Consider the following 21,136-nt stretch of genomic DNA (forward strand, 5'->3'; position numbering starts at 1 on the left):
CGGCGTATAAATCTTACACGGCAGGGAGCGCTCGGACCATCACAGGGAAACAGCACGTCACTATTTTTGTGGCCCAGATATTCGCTTCATATGCAAATCTCCGGGCGTGAAAAATATCTCGCGTCCATCCAATACCCCGGGCCGGCCTTTTCAATAAGCCGCCAGCATGAAGCGGTAATCCACGGCAGGACCCGGCGGGGCGGCAGCGCACCAGACACTGCCTAGCGCGGCGGTGGGGCGGTCAGAAGGGCGGCCTGGCCATGACGGTGTGTGTGTGTGTGTGTGTGTGTGTGTGTGTGTGTGTGTGTGTGTGTGTGTGTGTGTGTGTGTGTAATTTAACCCAGATTGTATACTGATGTCCATGGGTGTGATTCTGTGTGTGTGTGTGTGTGTGTGTGTGTGTGTGTGTGTGTGTGTGTGTGTGTGTGTGTGTGTGTGTGTGTGTGTGTCTTTGTAGCGGGGAGTCCTTCCTGGCTCCCTCCCTTCTACTCCTTTATAACACCCAAGTTTCCCCTCCCTCACTTCCTCCCTGTTCCCTTCCCGGCAGGAAAGTGATCCACCTCATCTCTTTTCTCCTTTCACTCTCCTCCAGCTCTCCCGTCGAGGGGTCACCACCCTTCCAGGCCCCCTCTTCCCTCTCCCGCTTTACTCCCAAGTTACCTTTCCCCTCCTCCTGCAGCGCCCTGCCAGCGGGCCTCCCCTCGGAACAATAAACAAAGTACGATGCAGCGAGATGGTACGTTTTTGATGCTGTTACTCGCTTATTGCGATACCTGCAAGGGGAGAAGGGAAGCGGGGGTTAGCGGGCCAGATTGTCACCTGATCCGCTGGCTGGAAAACGCTGCAGTAAGGTTTTATAGGGAGAGTTCAATGGTGTCTGTTCTCTTGTAGATCGGAAGCTTAAGGCTATGATCAACAAAGCTCTTTGTAAAGGCGAGAAGAGGACTGGGAAGCATAAAAGTGAGCAGGGGAGGTCAGTGCCGGGAGGAGATAGCAGGCAGGCCCCTGTGACGAGACACCCTTGAGTCTGACTGCTGTTGGTCGCAATTGGTAGCTGGAAAACATATTTTCAAATAAACGCATCTAGAAAGAGAAACATTGTACGAATAGAACGCGATGTCGTCCTAAAAATTTGTTTCACAACATCAATTCCTAAGACCGCGGGAGAGAAGGGGCGGTCGAAATTCAATTGAAAATATTTGAAAATTCTACTCTGGAAAATTAAATGGGGTGGTCGAAGGCTAACGGGAGGGTGGAGGTGGGGGAGCGTGAGGGGAGGTTTAGATGGAAACGAAGGGGAGGCGTGGGGGGCGCGGGAGCAGAATTTCCCAAGTGACCTTCGTACCAGCAGTTTCCCAAAAACCTGGAGGGGAAGCCGGAGCGTCATGTAATGGAGTGGAGTGTTCAGGAGGCGTCCCTGGGCTCGCTGGTGGAGGAGTAGTGAGGGCGGGGAGCGTACATCACCTGGGCGAGGAGGGGCGTGTAAAGCAGCGCCCAATGACAGCACGCCCGCACCCTGAATCACGCTAATCACGGGCCGGCGCCTAAACGTGCAACATCGCCCGCCTGTTCGAATTTGCAAGCCCGAGAGAGGCAAGGCATGACATGACCCGCTCCACTATTCTGGCTTTGGCTGAGAGAGTTCCAGACAGGATCCAACTCGACAACAATTGGCCAATTCTGATCATATGGAAGCCTGAACGCGCATAAGTGGACTGGGGTCCTCTATTGGCCGCCATATTGTTTTGCCTTTTATTGTAATTGGATTGCCGCGAAGCTTTATATTCGTGGGCAACAGTGGTGTGCGGGGCGGCGGAGTCCGGGCTTTGTGTCTTGATGAGGGATTGTGTTGGACTTTCAAATCAACTGTAATGGTCGTGGCGGGCGTGTTTTTGTTAATATGATTGGCTCTTTGCCTGATTTTGATTGCAGTGGGATATGATGTTTGTGTTTTTATTTATGCAAATATGATTATGTGATTTCGGCTTACGGAGGGAGGGAGGCGGTGGTGGTTCTGCTCCGCTGCCGCCGCGGCTTTCCAACACCATTACCGCCAACACCACCAACACCACCACCCCTTCCTCCCATAACTCTACCACCTCTTCCACTACTACCACCACCACCACTACTGCCTTCTTCACCACTGCCTTTTGTTCCTTAACACCGCGGCGTTCTCTTTCTCGTCCCGCCTCATCACCACCGCTCCTTTTTCGTTTTCTACCACCACCACCACCACCACTACCAACTTGCGCTTCCCTCCTTCCTTCCTTCATCCTGTGAAATTTAATTCTAAAAACATATTCTCGGACTTAAGACGAACGAAGACTTTTATATACCTAACATTTTATTTTCTTCTCGTGGCCAAATTGACGCCTTTATAAGAGAAGAAAGAAATGAGTGTAACATATTCCCGCCTAACGAAACATTTTTACCTTCACCTGAGAGGGATACCTGAGGTGGATGTCGTATGAGGCAACGAGAGGGAGCAAGATTGTGTGACTTGTGGCTTGTACAACATGTGACTGTGAAACTGTAGACGATCTGGGAAAGGCAGGAACCAGAGAGAGAGAGAGAGAGAGAGAGAGAGAGAGAGAGAGAGAGAGAGAGAGAGAGAGAGAGAGAGAGAGAGAGGTAATCATCCACTCGAGAAGAATAAAAATATATCAAAATATGCAAATCGTAATGAGCATATTTCAGTGCAGTGAACGAAATGGACGAATGCTTTGTGGCCGATCATTAGTGTGGCGTTTTCTTACTCGCAATACAAATAAGTGGCCGAGCATTTTCCATCAATTACTCGTGGATAAAAAGATGAATAAACTGAGTAAATTGGCTGGAAGAATCATTGTTAATAGTTTCTTTTTAGTTGTGGATGAGTTTTTAGGGGTACTCACACACACACACACACACACACACACACACACACACACACACAATTATAAGAGAGGGAGATAATGAAAAAAAAAAGCTCTTCATTACTTTATTCCTGTGATGGGGAATTTTTTTTTTCTCTCCTGTGTGTTATTTCTAATCGGCGAATGGATAATTTGCCCTGGAGATAATTACACACACACACACACACACACACACACACACACACACACACACAGAGAGAGAGAGAGAGAGAGAGAGAGAGAGAGAGAGAGAGAGAGAGAGAGAGAGAGAGAGAGAGAGAGAGAATCAACATTTCTGCATATCGTAAAACTCACCACAAGACATTTTACTCATACAAAACTTAATACATAACAGCAACTCAGCGATCAGCGGACCCAGTACTGTATGAGTATCGACAGGAAGTAGAAAAAAATAAGACGAAGAAAAAAAAAGACGAAGAAAAAGGCCCAGACAAGAACAGTACGAGAAGGCAGCGAGTAACGTTAATAATTCATTTAGTCCCGTAAATTTCCCAACCAGCCTAATGACTAGTGATAATCAGCAGACTAATTAGCGTGACAACGAATGTAATTGGGCTGCAGTAATTAGGGAAGGGGTGAGAGAGGAGGCTATTGTCTGGGCGCTGAATGGTTAAGGCTCCCATCTTACTCCTCCTCCTCCTTCTCCTCCTGCTCCTTCTCCTTTCTCCTCCTTTCTCTCCTCTCATTCTTTGCTTCGTTCGCATTCCTCTTCCTCATCTTCGCTTCTCTAAATGTGTTCCTCATCTTGTTCCTTCATTACTCTTCCTTTCTTGTCTTGCTTCTATCTATCTCTTTTTCTTCTTCTTTCTCCTCCTCCTCCTCCTCCTCCTCCTTCTCCTCCTCCTTCTCCTCCTCCTCCTCCTTCTCCTCCCCCAGAATGCGGTAAGCTATAAATTGCATTTGAAAATTAAACGTTTGAATTCCTTTTATGTCTTGATTATATTTTTTCTCCTATTTTCTTCCTCATAGTGGATATAAGACACTTTTTATGCTTTCTCCTCTGTGTGTCTGTGTGTCTGTCAACCAAGCGTCTCAAATTCCGTGTCTGTCTGTCTGTGTGTGTGTGTGTGTGTGTGTCTGTCGTGTCAAATTCCTTCCCGCTTAGATATAAAAAAAGAAAAGGAAAAAAAAAACGTCATTTAACACTTGTTCTTTTCCTTCCCATTTTCAGAAACACGAGAATATATGTTTTATAATATTTCTTTTCCTGAGTTCCTTGGCCGGTTCTCTAAGTGAGCGTGTTTGCAAGTCTTTTGCAGTTTCTTAAAATATCACTGAGCAAATTAAGTTAGTGAGCGTCTCCTTATGTATCGCCTACACGACTCTCTCTCTCTCTCTCTCTCTCTCTCTCTCTCTCTCGTAATCGCTTCAGAACCCATGCTGCTTTCATAATTCTGCCTCGCTAGTTGGGTTTACGGACGCCAGATGCCCTTCGGTAATGTTTCCTTATTCTTCCAGCCAAATTAAGACTCCTCTAGTTCCTGCTTTGGGCTTAGCGTCGCCCTTAAGAGAGAGGCAAAGGGCAGCGGTGTGCAATGAAGGGCGGAGGTATCAAGAAGGAAAACATGTCTCTATTTGCTTCAATTATAGAAGTACTTGTGTTTCTTGTGAAACTAATTTGCTATATTGATTAAGTTCAGTAAGTCACCATGAGAGAGAGAACGAGAGAGAGAGAGAGAGAGAGAGAGAGAGAGAGAGAGAGAGAGAGAGAGAGAGAGAGAGAGAGAGAATATAAGCTAGCATGTTTAGTATCTCGTTCCCAGTTTTAGTCACGATTTCTTCATATATTTTCTTCTTCTCGTGGTAATCAGCTTTGAATTCTATGCAGTCAAGTGTTCATTTACAAACTGTCTCAGTGTTTATTCAGCATCTTGATGTGCTTAACATAAATTACTTAGCGGTTAAAAACACACCCGCTAAATATTAATGTATTACTACAACTACAGTAATACCAACGACAACACCAATAACAACAACAACCACTGCTACTACTACTACTACTACTACTACTACTACTACTACTACTACTACTACTACTACTACTGCTACTACTGCAATAAGAATAACATGCTATACAATACCACTACTACTACCACAACTACCACAACAACAACAACAACAATAACTACTACTACTACTACTACTACTACCACCACCGCCACCAACCACCACCACCACCACCACCACCACCACCACCACCACACTACTACTACTACTACTACTACTACTACAGTGAAAACAACATGCTATAACAACAACACTACTACTACTACTTCTACTACTACTACTACTACTACTACTACTACTACTAATAATAATAATAATAATAATAATAATAATAATAATAATAATAATAATAATAATAATAATAATAATAATAATAATAATAATAATAATAATTGTAATAATAATGATAACATCCAGATCACTTGAGCAGCTCGCTAAAAGGCAAAAGTTACATTATCCGATAAAGAGACTGACTCTGGGCGGGTCAACGGTGCTAAAATGCATATCAAAACACTTCTTGAGTTCCCCTTGAAAGGCTCCCAGTGGTTCTGTGCTCCCCGCTGTTTGCTGCATATATCGACCCGACCGAGAACAAACAAACACCTTTCCTGTGGCTGCCACCAGAACCCAAACAATCCAATCAGGAACACATTACGACAACAAACTCCCCCGCGCCTCATCACTCCTCCAACCGCGAGAGGAAAGTTGATGGCCATGGCTTGCTTCCTCCTCAGTCCTCCTCCTCCTCTTCCTCCTCCTTCTACTTCTCCGCCGTCTGCCTTCTTCCCTTCGCTTCCTAATGATTAAGACTACTGGAGGATCGTTTTCTTTGTCTTCTGTTCGTATTGGTTATTCTGGATTGCTTCTCTCCTTCTCCTCCACTTCCTCGTGTTTTGTTTCCTTCGTTTTCTCTTCCACTTACGACTAACAATACTGGGAGCTTCGGTTCTTTCCTTGTTTTCCTGTATTACTTTGTCTTATACCTCTATCATCTACTTTGTTTTACTTGTTTCTGAGATGATTGCCGCTTTTCCTCTTCCTCCTCCTCCTCCTCCTCCTCCTAGTTCACATTAGCGATTGGCGGCGATAGAAGATTGCTTTCCCTATTTTGTATTTTAGTTTATACACGTGTCTCCTTCTCCTTTGCCTCCTCCTTCCCCTGCCTGGTTTATCTCTTACTTCGTGTTTGTGTTTCTCTTCCTTCCTTCACCCACCATCCTTTATTAACGTCGTGGCATGTCTATATTCATAATTTCCTCATGCCTTCTTCACCACCTCCTTCAGTAGGAAATAATAATAATACTTTAATGAGACTGAAGACTTGTAACTCGTTCTTGGGACTTGTTCTTGAGTTGCGATTAAAATCATTCCCTGCAAGATGAATCCTACGTTCGATAATATCTTAACCTCCCTCTTGGCTTCTTTCTGCCTCGTCTCTCTCACTCACCCTCCCCCTACCAGCCTCTCCTTGCCCCTCCCTGCCTCCTGCCCTTCTATAAGAGTTAATGTTTAAGTGGTTGCAAGACGTGTGTTGCTCTGCTGGTCAGTTTACTTATGAAATACATGATTAAGTTTTATTCATTATTTTTCTAACCCCAACTATATTTAGTCTTGGTGATAATACTGTATATGCATGTGTTTGATGAATATTACTCTCTCTCTCTCTCTCTCTCTCTCTCTCTCTCTCTCTCTCTCTCTCTCTCTTTCTCTCTTACTCCCATTATTTAGAGCTAATCACCAGTGGCCGCGTAAAGATACAGTCACCCAAAGCTGGCGGTAAGTTGAGGAAAGACAGACCGCCGTTACCTAACCTCCCATTAATAATACTCTGAGAGGGCAGGCAGGCAACATTACCTCCTCAGGTGGCCTCGAAACTCCCTCTGCCCTCCCTCCTCTCTCCCTTTTTTTCTCTTCTCTCTCTCTCTCACTCTTCAAATGCGACCCGATTATTTCATCCCACTAAAACCGCTCTATTTGCAAAACATCCCTGCACTTCAACTTGAGAATTAACGTCCGGGGAATTATTCTTTTTTTTTTTTGGGTGCGAGTCAAGTATCCTTTCTCGTATGGGTGAATGAGGGTGAGGCAACAACCAAGCTGGGAATCCGGGTACGTACAGAAGGAGGAGAGGGGAGGCAGGAGGATAGGTAGAGAGCAGAAGGTAAAGGAAGGCACGAAGATCCTTTCTAGAGAATTGAGATGAAAGGAATTATATATAAGAGGGAAACAGGAGGAGAATAGACAGAGAATGGGAAAATGAAAGGAACAAGAGGCCTTTAATGGAGAATTGATGGACTGGGAGACAGAAAGGAGTGAAAGGAAACAGAAAAGAAGGGAAATAAAGATGAAAAGTACATATTATCTTCAAATCAGAAAATAGGAAAGCTGTAGAAAGAGATAAAAGAAGATACAAGGAAGTACAAAAATAAATACGAGAGAAAACAATGAGATGAATAGACACAAGAGGAAAATCAGGCATAGGTAAGGCTCCTTAGTCTAAAAATATCAGGATATGGAGGGAAAAATAAAAGTGAAAGGAACCAGAGGGTGGGAGTGAGGGATAGAAAAGGGAGAGGGGGTAGGGAGAGGAAGTGAGGTAAGGAAGGGAGTGGAGGGAATGAGAGGGAGAGCTCCTTATATACAGGTCACGCTATATGCAGTCGGGCAGTAAATGCGGGCCGGTATGATTAATGGTCGCTTCTTATCCGATGTAGACGTGCCTAAATTAACCAGTGAGGGATTAGGTCCACGTAATTCGGTTATTTCGACCACTTTAATGCGATTACCTGCAACTGGCCGGATAATTTTGCCCTTTTATATAACCGGCCAATATCGCAACGGCTAATTTACGTGTACGAGAGACTACACCAGATCTCGACTTACGTTATTTGTTATTTTTTCGTTTTTTCTCTCGTAGTTCTCACGCGTAAAACCAGCATACATATATTTAATCCCGAGTCCGATTTTAACTCACGTGGATAAGCTTAGCCAATCCAGTAACGCTATTGCCAGTGAGCTGACCGCCTCAATCCAATCCTGCAATCCTACAATCCTACAATCGCCTACGCTATCCGCCGAATCGGGTTAAGAAGCACGAAATCGCCTGACGCACACACAAGTAAAGCGGAAATGTGCACGCGTGTCATTAACTAAGAGAATTACACACACACACACACACACACACACACACACACACACACACACGGTTATGTAGCGGACAACAGACAACGAATGCCTCAAATAACTACTAATTCAGGCCATTAAAATCCTCCTTGAATTGCATCGTGAAAACCGTCAAGTAAGAAGCGTTCCATTGCGTTCAATTGCCGCAATCGAAGGCCGTTCAATGCCATCCACTTTTTCAGCAATCGTCTCCATTGTCATTCCATTTACTGCGTTGTCTCCGCTTAAGGCAAGTCGCGGAATTGTTCACTACTTTTACCTCACTATTCCATCGCTGCCACCACCACTGTTCTGTGTCTCTAACTCTCACCACTTACACTCTCCCTCACCAATCCACATTTTTAACCTTTCCACCTCTTACTCTTTAACCACACACTACCTTTCCCATCACCATTCCGTTCCCCCGCCTCTCCCGTCCCTTCCCCTCACTGTCATTCCCCTCTGCTCGCCTCGACGTCGCGCTCCAGCCTGCCTGTGTCGCTTATATTGAGACAAACAGCGTGGCTTTGATGCGCTATTTCACATCTCGTTAACATTTTCAAGGCAGGTCGACACTGACAACACAAGAGGTAGGTAGGTAGAGAGAGGTAGAGAGAGAGGGAGGTAAAAGGAGAGGTAGGGAGAGGAGGAGAGGGAGATAGGGAAGAGGCGTTTGGGATATAGCTATGAAAATAAAAAGGGAAGAATGGCTCCTCCTCCTTCTCCTCTTCTTCCTCTTCCTCCTTCTTCCTCATCTTCTTCCTTCTCCTTAAAAAATTCAAAGGCGACGGCAAAACGGAAAAGGAGCACTGCTGAGCGATCTGTGGAAAAATAAAAGGTAAAAAAAAGAGGCAAGGAGAAAAATAGGTCTGGATCTGAGGGATAAATGTGGCGAAGAGGTGAGGAAAGTGACGATGACGGTGACAGTGACTCATGTTCGTTGGAGGAGTATAGCAATTCACGTTATGCTTCAGAGTGTCAGTGAAAGAAGAACGCCTTGGGGTTTTCAGAGAGAGAGAGAGAGAGAGAGAGAGAGAGAGAGAGAGAGAGAGAGAGAGAGAATATGTGCGTGCTTTCTTTTCAATGTGGCGCTACCAAGTTAACACAAACACACACACACACCTCACTTAGAAACAAGAATATACTAATTGACACACACACACACACACACACACACACACACACACACACACACACACACACACACACACACACACACACACACACACACACACACACACACACACACCTCACTCAAGAACAAGAATATACTAATTGACACACACACACCTCACTCAAGAACAAGAATATACTAATTGACACACACACACACACACACACACACACACACACACACACACACACACACACACACACACACACACACACACACACCTCACTCAAGAACAAGAATATACTAATTGACACACACACGCACACACACACACACACACACACACACACACACACACACACACACACACACACACACACACACACACACACACACACACACACACACACACACACACTCAGGAACAAGAACATACTTATTACACATAGCGAGTTAACTGTTCGTCAAATTTAGTTCCATTTCTACGAGTACAATTTTGCTTCTACTTTGACAGCATTCCTCTTAAGGTTTCCCAAGTAACCTGTATTGCCTCGCCAGGTGCTCCGCGGAACTATACTTTTACCCTCTTTTTTTACCTTTACTTTCCCTTCTTTCCTTTTAGTTCAATTTTCCCGCTTGTCTCTCAAGCTTATGCACTTAGCCGTCTGGTGCGGGTCTTTATAGCTACCATTGTTACTTCTATTGACTTGCTTAGCCACTTACCTTCCATTTTTTGTACGGGTTCCCTATACCCTTCACCATGACCCCCTTTACTTTACCCTTTGTATGTTTTCCTTTCCTCACTAGCATCCCCTCACTTTCTTTCCCCATTTTTGTCTCACCGTACTTTTTTGCATGTGTTCCATCTACTTTTCACAAACACCTACCTTACTTTCTCTCTCTATTTCTCTCTCATATCTATTTTTTTCATATCAACCTACTAGTACCAACCTCAATTTCTCTCCCTATTTCTCTCTCACCTCTTTCCTCCTTGTATATCCTCTCTCTACAACTCACTAACGCCACCCACACATCCTCTCCCTCCATCTCACCTTTCTTTTGTATCTCTCTCTACTCTTCATAACAACCATCTTACTTTATCTTCATGCCTCACTTTCTCTCCCTCTTTCTCTCTCTCTCCAGCCTTCCTCCCCCTCCCACTGCTCCAAACGTAACTAAAGCCGATAATTGGAATACCCTGTTTTGCTGGGTCTCCCATGGCGTCCACTAGTTCGTTACTTAATCAGGAATCGACCGGCTGAAAGTCTGTCGGCAACATTAGCTAATGGAGTCTTAGGGGAGGAGGGGAGAGGCGTGGGGGCTTAGGGATGGAAGGAGAGGAAAGCAGGAGGTAGGAGGGGAGAGAGGGAGAATTCGTGGGGGGTGCACTGGGAGCGGGTGGCAGGGGGAAGGGTTGGAAAAGGGGAAGGTTTGGGTAGCGAGTGAGAAGGAAGGGAGGGAGAGGGAGAGGGCGATGGTGGTGCCTTTTTAAGTTCGCTAAGTCGTGTGAAGGTATCGATTCCTATCAAGGAGTATGTGTGTCGTGGTGATCTTGAGAGAGAGAGAGAGAGAGAGAGAGAGAGAGAGAGAGAGAGAGAGAGAGAGAGAGAGAGAGAGAGAGAGAGAGAGAGAGAGAGAGCAATTTACCAACACGGCCATTCCTACATAATCAAATGACGAATGGGAATTAGGTAATACATAAACAATGAATAGAAGAGAAGGAAAAAAAAAATAGAAGGCATCAGCTTACCGGAGTGTGGGTGAGTGGGCCGCCTCGTGATCACGCTTGACTGATGGAGGAGGAGGAGGAGGAATAAAAGGAGGAGAAGGAGGAGGAGGAGGCGTGACTCTCTCCAAGGGCTGAAAGCAAGTCCTTCATGCACCACGAGATTCTTACCTGCAAAAAAAGAGAAAAATACGTGAGATGAAACAAAAAAGCATGGGGAATATTTGCTAGATTAACACCAAGGCCTCACGCTCCCCTCCATCTGGACCAGTGTAAGTAGCGGTAATGTGTTGCTGAGTGTGCTAAGTTGATGCTTGAGGGAGCGTGTTGATCCTGGCGAGTGTGTTTGCGTCATGGAGGCGTTGCGGAGTGCCTGAAGATGCTTAGATTTGTCGTTGAAGCGTAAAGAAAGAGTAAAGCGAGAGGTAATTATAGTGTGCGCAGGTGAGTCTCATAACCAGGTGAGGATCGCGTGTGCGTGTCTCGCCCCCACGTGTTGATAATCGTTTTCTTAAGTCACCTTTCAGTTCACGTCTTTAATTGCATAGTTAGAGGTTGGTCGTTGGCGCGGCGAGAACGTGAGCGTGTTATTACTTGGCGATGCGTGAGAACATGAACTCCTGCAACATATTTTAGAGACGTGTGTTTATTTTCCGAGGTAACGTTTCTTTGCCCACGCGAGTTTCGGCTTCAGCTTCGTATCCCTTACCAGCATCACCCTAGTCCCACCCTCCGCCCCGACCCACCCCAATATCCAGCTCCCTCGCCCCTAATTCTATCTAAATAAACCCACCCCACTACCGAGATCATGGTCCCTCCCTGCCTCTCTCTCTCTCTCTCTCTCTCTCTCTCTCTCTCTCTCTCTCTCTCTCTCTCTCTCTCTCTCTCTCTCTCCAGCCCTTCTACCTCCCGCACCGCATGATCTTACTCTTACCGCACACCATTCTCCCATCCCACCTCTCATTCCCTCTCTCTCTCTGCCAGCCCCCCTCGGCCTCTCTCCTTCCCTTCCATCCCCTCACTCGGCCTCCTGGCGCTCGGTTAATGCTCACGCTGGTGAAGACTCGCACCCTAGGCCTAATGCGGCGCCTCCCCCAGCCGAGGGTTCCCAGCTGCCGGCGAACACCATAATTGCTACTATCCCGCCACTTGCATCCCACAGAAGGCGCTGCAGGAGGAGGAGGCGGCGAAGACCCATTAGAGGTGTAGATGGGGAATAATATGCCGAGGGATCAAGAGAAATGGGGCTGGAGGAGGGAGATAATGGGCTCGCTAATGGATAATATCGCAGGCCCAGGAAAGAAATAATGTGTTGAAGTGTGTCTGTGTTTGTGTGATTAAGAGAATGCGGCCGCTCGGGGTGTGGCGCGGGATCTGCTTACCGGAATGTGAGAGAAACTGCTGATGAAGAAATAGCGGGTTGGCTGACTCGCTCATGTGCCGCTGTGATGCTTTACCTGTGTTACCTGGTTTACCTGCTGGTGCTGCCGTGCGCTTACCTGCCGCACCGCCATGTGAAGCGCCATTATTGACTTGACAGATTTAGTTCGAAGCGAAATTATTCAGCGTATTCATATTTCCACCATGGTTGCGAATAGGGAAAGTTGTGAATGACTTTATTAAATTAAGAAATATTGTTGTGAATCCTTTGCTCGGCGCCTTATTCTACTGCACACTTTATAGGAGGATTTATGGCCCGTACCCTTAAGGATCCAGGAAAGGAGGAGAGTGGAGCCGCGCCCTGAGGGATGAGGGAGGAGGTGAGGAGGTCATGGCAAGGGCAGTGAGTTTCCAGGGTAGGCACGACCCCAGGAGGGAGTCAAGGCTCACGTCAACACGACCTTCCTTCTTTTGAGCGTCGCCATTGTTGTGAGAAACGCGATCGATCATATTAATCAACAGTTTCCATCACAGCAGCTGCTTAACCCTAAACATTTTCCATCATACTCTCCTTAGGCATTCATAAATATTGATGGCGACACGCTGCAGCTCCGCGACGCCCGCCTAACGCACCAATGGAGGAAGAGTGGCGGAAACCCTGTATGGGATCAGGGCGCGGAGTTCGGTGGACAGGGGAGGACATGGGTAGTGGTTCGCGGCTGTAACGGAGTCGGTGTAAGGGCGCTCGGGAGACTGCCGCCGCCCATCACGGCTATTTGCTGATCTTTTAGCTGGTATTTGCTTTTTACTTCCCTGGCGACCGATGGAGGTGTTGTGTAGCTGCTGGTGGGTCTGGCTGCCGTCTAGGGACTAATCGATGACAAATGGAAGGGAAGGACGAAGCGGCGAAGCTCACACTCTCAAAACACATTAAACACTCACATATGTATGGAGTCACGAGACAAATGCTGAATACATGAATCTGGCACAACTTCAGGGGAAATCTGAATAAAAGTGTAGGGGGGGGATCGTACCCACCGGCGCGTCACTCTATTAAGGGCACCAGCACCAACGCCACCACCACCACCACCATCACCAGCATCACAACCATCCCCCTCGCCACTGCCCTTCATACGACGAAGCTTTGGACGGCGCGTGGCCTCCTTCCTTCCCCTGCATGTTGCCTCTTTTTTGTTATTGTGTTTTTCTCTTTTTTTCGCTCCATCTCTTGCCTAAGGGAGTACAGAGAAAGCAAGCAGCCGTACTCTCTCTCTCTCTCTCTCTCTCTCTCTCTCTCTCTCTCTCTCTCTCTGTCTAGTTTTGATTAAGTTCGATTTTAATTTCCCGTCCTGCCCTGGTATATATTTCCCTTGATTAAAATTTCTATCACTTTACGTAATTCATCGCAGTTTCCTTAAAAACAACACTTTCTTCGCCTCCAATACGTGGAAACAATAATCTGTGAGAGCTCGTCGGTCGTCCCTTGAGTGAGCCAATAACACGTCGGCCTGTGGGTGGGTGCCTACTTCTCCCGGCCGTCAATAGCGCCAGTTGCCACAAACACTTCGGCGGGGCTAACACGCCGTCACCCCGCCGCCACTCACCCGCTGATGTACGGGACGCGGCCACTCTGGGACGCCGTCAGGAGTTTACTAAAAACCTCTGAAAGCATTCGGTGCATTACACAGAGAGAAAGGAATGGACATGTACTGGAAAAAAAGAACATAAAAGACGAGAAGTTACGGATGAATCAAGCACCGCGACCTGAACCACAACTCAGCCACTTCAAAATGCACAAGACCACCTGTGACGGGGAGCGAGAGCCAGGAGAGTGGCGTCACATCCACCCAGGCGCGGCTCTGTTGTCTCCTGCAAAGAGCGACGCACTTTGCCACCATAGACGCTGCTAGCAAACCAGACAAAGCCGATGGAGAACCGCAGGTGTGGGCGGTGAACCAGCCAGCCAGTCAGCGAGAGCCTCAGGTGCGTTGGGTTTCTGTCCAATTAAGGTCATATCGTAAGGACTCCTTCCACCTCAGATATTCCTCTACGTATAACGAACGCCGTTGCTATACACGCCACGGATGCCATTTTACCATCCAATCACAGTCCAGTCAACTCCTTTTATCGTCCAATCAACGGGTAGAGGTTTCGTTGCGGCGCGAGGCAAGTGGCGCCGACCCTCGCACCGCGCCGGATCACATCACTCAGAGGCGGCGCTCAACGACGAAACCATACACAGCGGCACATTAATATTGCTTTGTTTCCCTCACGACTCCTTCACGCCAGCCACACACACACACACACACACACACACACACACACACGCACAGCCAACAACGTTCCAGACAACAACACTGGCTCAAAGAACAATCGTGGTAATTAATATATCTATGATGCTTGTTGCTCCAAAGGATCTTTTACGACGGGGAGGGAAAGAGAGAGAGAGAGAGAGAGAGAGAGAGAGAAAAAGGGTCTATCTGGGTCTTTTCGGGAAGTGTCACAGCCGCCAACGCAACATCCAGTGATAAACGGCGTCCTTTGTGACTGTCAGGCCTGCCAACCAATCAATCAGCCGCTCGCCTCCCTTCAAATTCTAATTACCAAAATATCATCTAATTAAATCATGATGGACAACATGTCTCTAAGGCAATTTCCCAGTCTCTAATAACTTACCAATCAATACGTTTCATAAATCAGCCTCGATTATTAATACTGATGACAACTTCCGCGTGTCGTCGTAGTCATCATCGTCGCCTCCGCCTGCTGCGCCTCCTGCTGCTATCACGCACGCCACGCTTCACCAGAGCACTGCCCCTTTCTCTCTCTCTCCCTCTCTCTCTCGGGTATAGCTGTCAAGGAGACGAATCAAATAGAAAAGTGACCGGGAACCCACGAGTCAAGCTGCGCCAATAACTAAAAAGTGATTAAAGAATGACTAAGTACTGAAGACTGTATAGTTTTGGGATCAGGAAAGACAGGATATGATTTGTCGAAACAGAGACGCACTTGAGATGGTTTGCGGAAGAAAAGGACGTTGTGTTTCGGAAGGCCACCACCACCACCACCACCACCACCACCACACTGCCATGAGCAATAGAATACGAGTCTGTGAAAAATGTTGCGTGAGTAGTTTGTCGTTATTTTCAGGCGGAGTGGAACATTTGCAAGTGCATCACGTATTCAAAAGTGGCGTCCAGGGGATAAAGGTACTCCACTGTCCACGTACTTTACAAAGCACCTGAGAGACACACACCTGCGCACACCTGCATGGCGCTTACACTAAATGACCAGCAGCGATTCGTGAACGTAAAGTGAAGTGGTTAGCGAAAAAAAAAAGCTAAAAAAATCACCACGTATTTTCCGTCACTCAAGTAGAGGAGGCAGGTATGGGATCTGCAGGTTCGGATACGGAAATGCTGGTGTCTCTGTCGTATCCGTAGCGGGAAGGGAGAGAACCGGCCGGCAACATACCAAAGCACTTACCTTTGTGTATAATTCAGTCGGTGTGGTCCATTATTTAAAGACCCATTGCGGGGTTCGATTTGATTGACAATACATCCATTATCGCTGCCAACAACCACCACTACCACCACCACCACTACTACACCAACACTGCCCCTCCCTCACTCTCCCTCCACCCCGCTCCACCTTCACTTATTGCTGCCACCACCTCCATCACCACATTATTGCCCGCCTCTCCTCCTCTGCCACTCACCACCGCCATAATCTGCACCACCATACATCACCACGCTCCCACACGCCGCGCCCTGACGCCACTAACCGCTAACCACAGCCACCACCATCACCACCAAATGTCATCATCATTGCCATCAACATCACTATCATTTCCAATAGTAGAGTCATAAACGTCACACTTTATCCTGTCACCAACGGCTGCCACCCCATGTGTCCTCTGATCCACTATCCACTGGCTAACCACTTTCATCCACTCGTGACGGTCCACCAGCATCCACCAGTGACCTCTCTGTCCCACGTACACTCAATTCATCACTTAACTTTACAATTCATTGGCGACATATACCATATAATTACATTTGCATAAATCCCTCGCGTAAATATTAATAAGTTGATTGATTGGTTAATTAACTAACATAATAAATTTCATTTCTACTAAATAACATGACTGATCTGACCTGACTGGCGTGCATGTGTGTGTGTGTGTGTGTGTGTGTGTGTGTGTGTGTGTGTGTGTGTGTGTGCACAGTACGTATTGATAATTCTAGTTCTATAATACAGAGGTTGATCTCATTACGTGATTAATGAGGAAATGAGAAGGAAAAGCGACCTATCAATCATACCTTCAAAAGTTTTCCCTAAAGTTTTAAGTAAAGTTGAGGTAAAGTTTTGCGAGGAACAGCTGGACTATGTGTTGCGTTTGGTGATTTTCGGAAGTGTCTCCATAACATGTTTTCATCACGACGTACACGTGTTTTGAAACTATGAGTGTTTAAATTAGGTCTTGATACTTTATTTTTAGTTCATATGGTATTTATTATGTGTGTGTGTGTGTGTGTGTGTGTGTGTGATGTTAAATCTCAATGTAATATTTTTTATTGATAAAAATGTGCTATGTAACATTTCAGTTACATTTATCAGGTGTGTGTGTGTGTGTGTGTGTGTGTGTGTGTGTGTGTGTGTGTGTGTGTGTGTGTGTGTGTGCGTTCACTGTTGATCTGCTGCAGTCTCTGACGAGACAGCCAGACGTTACCCTACGGAACGAGCTCAGAGCTCATTATTTCCGATCTTCGGATAGGCCTGAGACCAGGCACACACCACACACCGGGACAACAAGGTCACAACTCCTCGATTTACATCCCGTACCTACTCGCTGCTAGGTGAACAGGGGCTACACGTGAAAGGAGACACACCCAAATATCTCCACCCGGCCGGGGAATCGAACCCCGGTCCTCAGGTTTGTGAAGCCAGCGCTCTAACCACTGAGCTACCGTGTGTGTGTGTGTGTGTGTGTGTGTGTGTGTGTGTGATTTGTTTTGTAGTCTACTCTGACGCACACACGATGCAATCTCTTACTGGTACACACACAAAAAAAAAGAGAGAGAGAGAGAGAGAGAGAGAGAGAGAGAGAGAGAGAGAGAGAGTGAAACACAATGTAAGACTGACACAAACAGCGCCATCATCCTCATTATCCCATCTTCATTACGGAAAAATACACGCCACTGATCCTCTTCTTTCTCTCCCTTCTCTCCCTTCTCTCCCACTCCCTCTCTGCCCCTCTCGCTCCTCTCCCTCCTCTCCCTTTCATTTATGTCTTCCTTTCTCCTCACTTTCAATTTCTTTTTCCTCTCTCTGATTTTCTTTAAATTCTAAAGTACTTTTTCTTGAAGCCCTTCTTTTTTTTTTTTTGTATATATTTCGTTTGCCTATTCTTTCCTCCATCCTTCCAATTTTTTTTCTATTCACTCAGTTCACTTCTCGTCTCCTGATATTCCCGCCACCAGTACAAGGTCTCCTCCAGATATTCCTCCACCTCTCCCGAAATTTCCGGCAAAGTCTCAGAAACATTCCCTTCCCTTCAGAAATTTTTCCCACAAACTCCTTCGGAAATTCTCAAGCCCTACAGGAAATCCACGCCGTTGCTCCATAAATCCTGACGGTCCCCCTGAAAAATTTCCCTCCCGTTTCGAAAAATTTCCCTCCACTCGAAAAAATTCCCTCCAAGACTCTCCCTCCACCTGTCCCTGGGTACAAGTGACTCATTTTTCTCTCCTTAGCGTTCTGATTATCCCTAATTACTCAGCGATTTCAGCTTGAGGAACCAGCGAGCAATGCGCCTCACAATCCCATTAATTACTTGATTTTTTGCCAAACTATTCGTCATTATGGAGGCTCTTTCATTTTCTTTTTTGAAGGAAGCTTTATGACCACTTCTCACTAATTGCTTCCACCTCCTCCTCCTCGTCCTCCTACTACTCCTCCTCCTCCTGTTCTGCCTCTGCCTCCTCGTCCTACGCTCTACTCTCTCTCTCTCTCTCTCTCTCTCTCTCTCTCTCTCTCTCTCTTATTTATTGTTTTCATCTTCTGGCCGGTAATCTACGTTCGGTTTTCTCCTGCTTCGTTCGTTGTTTATCGCTCTCTTCTTCATCCTCTTCTTCATCCTCTCAGGTAATGTCTATTTACACCTGCGTTTCTCTGGATTTCCTTGTCTCTCCTTGCTTCGTACGTCATTATCTTTGTCCCCGCTAATACAATCTTTTCGTATTAATAACCTCATTTATTGTCCCTTTTTTCCCTAATTACTTTTCCCTTCCCCTAGTGTGGATTATACGCGCCCGTGACGTCAAATGAATTATGTATTTATATTTTTAATGTAGATTTAATTATCATCGTAAGTATCTTTTTTTTTTGTTTCATTTTATTTCTCTCTCTCTCTCTCTCTCTCTCTCTCTCTCTCTCTCTCTCTCTCTCTCTCTCTCTCTCTCTCTCTCTCTTTTGGCAATATTTTGTTTCTGTTTCTCTCTTCGCGTCGGTGTGTGAGTGATTGTATGTCTCTCTCTCTCTCTCTCTCTCTCTCTCTCTCTCTCTCTCTCTCTCTCTCTCTCTCACGCGCAATGTGCAGTGTGTTGCTTTTTGCCTTCATAATCTCCTCACGTTCTCACACTCATCTTAGTAAATCCTTCAGTATTCCAATTATTTTCACTCTTATCCTCCTACAACAACTACTACCTCCTCCTCCTCCTCCTCCTCCTCCTCCTCCTCCTCGTTCTCTTTCCCTTCATCGTCCTCCCAATTAGCTGTCACCAAGCCTTATATTTTTGGAGGCTCTTGGTCTGGTTAGTATAAGGAAGTGTGATGGAGGAGAGCGAGAGAGCAAGGGAATTATATCATTCTTCTGCTCACTGCCTTGACTCACCCAGAAGTAATTCAGTGTTTTATGAAGCGTGATGTTACTTATCCTTACACAAACTTCGGCTCACTTTTAATTTGTTCCCCTCATAAGGAGTGTATTCAGAAAACGCATGACTCGTCGGTTTTTCATATTTTCTTTCGGGTTAATGATGGTGAATTCTTGTTAAACTATCACTGGGATAATTAAAAGATCCTTGAAAACCACAATGACTTCCAGTGGATGAGAGATAAGACGCTGAAACTGTGCGTGTGCGTGTGCGTGTGCGTGTGTGTGTGTGTGTGTGTAAGTCAAAGGATTCTCGTCACATTACATTACTGATAGCGATAATAATAGCGATAATAATCAAAAGATCTTGAAAACCACAATGACTTCCTGTAGATCGAGAATTATGACGCTGAAATTGTGTGTGTGTGTGTGTGTGTGTGTGTGTGTGTGTGTGTGTGTGTGTGTGTGTGTGTGTGTGTGTGTGTGTGTGTGTATGCCAAAGGATTCTCGTCACATTATATTACGGATAACGATAATAATAGCGATAATAAATAAAAGATCTTGAAAACCACAACGACTTCCTATAGATCGAAAGATAAGACCCAGAAAGTGTATGTGTGTGGAGGGAAGGCGGAGGAGGAGGAGGAGGAGGAAGCCAGTCACATTATATTACGTGTAATAAGACAAACACAAACACAACAACAAATAATAACAGACAACTTCTCCAATCACGTCAGAGAAACTAAGCCAAAATAACAATGATGACCCAAAATACTGCTAATCAATTTCGCATCACCTCACTGCTTCTTGTACTTAAGAGTATTTATTGAAGCTTAATGCCTTTTAGAGCCTATAAGGAGGTGGGGGGGTTAGGGGTGCTTACTGTTAAGGGGGGAGGTTAATGCTGTCACTGATAAGTTTCATTGGTGCTTGATGGCGGTCTAATGGGGCTGTTGCGGCTTTCTCTCTCTCTCTCTCTCTCTCTCTCTCTCTCTCTCTCTCTCTCTCTCTCTCTGATTCGTTTTCTCCATTAGAGGCATATCATATAATCAAAACTCTTTTCTATGTTTATAAATGTCCTTCCTTGAATCAATCTACCGACAAAAGCTCCCAGTACATTACTATAGATTAACCTGATGGCTTGACATACACGACCTGCCTCCTCCTGCTGCCATCTGGTGGAGAAGACCTAAACATGTTGGTGTAGCGTTTGCCAGGAAGAAACAAGAGGAAGAGGAAAAGGAGGAGGAGGAGGAGGAGGAGGAGGAGGAGGATATGACGCACTCCGACGGCAGAAAGAAGTGACAAGTCTCATTATTAGTGTTAATTTTGCTTCGTGTTTCGTTTTTCTCTCCCGTTCATCACTGCATTGCTTCCTGCCTTCCGTTTAGCTCTCCCACCTGACTCCTTTCCTCCTTCCCTCCATCCCTCCACCTTCCCCAGCCAACCACCGCGTCCCTTCGTCCCTCCTTCCTCTCCCTCCTCACTCTCCCTTTCCTCTCTACCCTTTCCCTCCGTCCTTCCTCGAATGTCCAGCTCACGTGCCCATTAACGTTAGATTCCACAGATAATGTTTACAAGCACAGCCATGTACGTAGAGAAAGAACCGAGGACTGTACGGCGCCTCCACACACACACACACACACACACACACACACACACACACACACACACACACACACAGTCTCGCCTTTCCTCAGCTCCCAAACTCTTGTTGAGAAAGGGAAAAGGAAGTAAGTGGGAGGGGGTGGGGATAATGGGAGAGGTTAAGTGTGGATGACGAGAGAGAGAGAGGGAGAGGGACCGCTGTTTGGGCAGGGGTAAGTGCTTGGTGTTTGGTGAAAGGTAAGTGATGGGCGACGGGAGGGAGATGGGTGTGGGGCTGGGTGCGCTGTGGTTCCTTGGTGTGGTGGGGTGGTTGAGGTGTGATAAGTGCGCGGTATTGTGGGCGGTAG

The 21,136-nt window shown here is 46.3% G+C and overlaps 1 protein-coding gene across 6 annotated transcripts in view; it reads right to left on the reverse strand.

Moving 5' to 3' along the window:
* Positions 1–21,136, reverse strand: part of LOC123510412 (LIM domain only protein 3-like) — a 236,718-nt gene that overhangs the window by 206,614 nt on the left and 8,968 nt on the right. The window lies entirely within an intron of this gene.

The sequence above is a fragment of the Portunus trituberculatus genome, chromosome 29, assembly GCF_017591435.1.
Source record: "Portunus trituberculatus isolate SZX2019 chromosome 29, ASM1759143v1, whole genome shotgun sequence".
NCBI classification, from domain to species: domain Eukaryota; kingdom Metazoa; phylum Arthropoda; class Malacostraca; order Decapoda; family Portunidae; genus Portunus; species Portunus trituberculatus.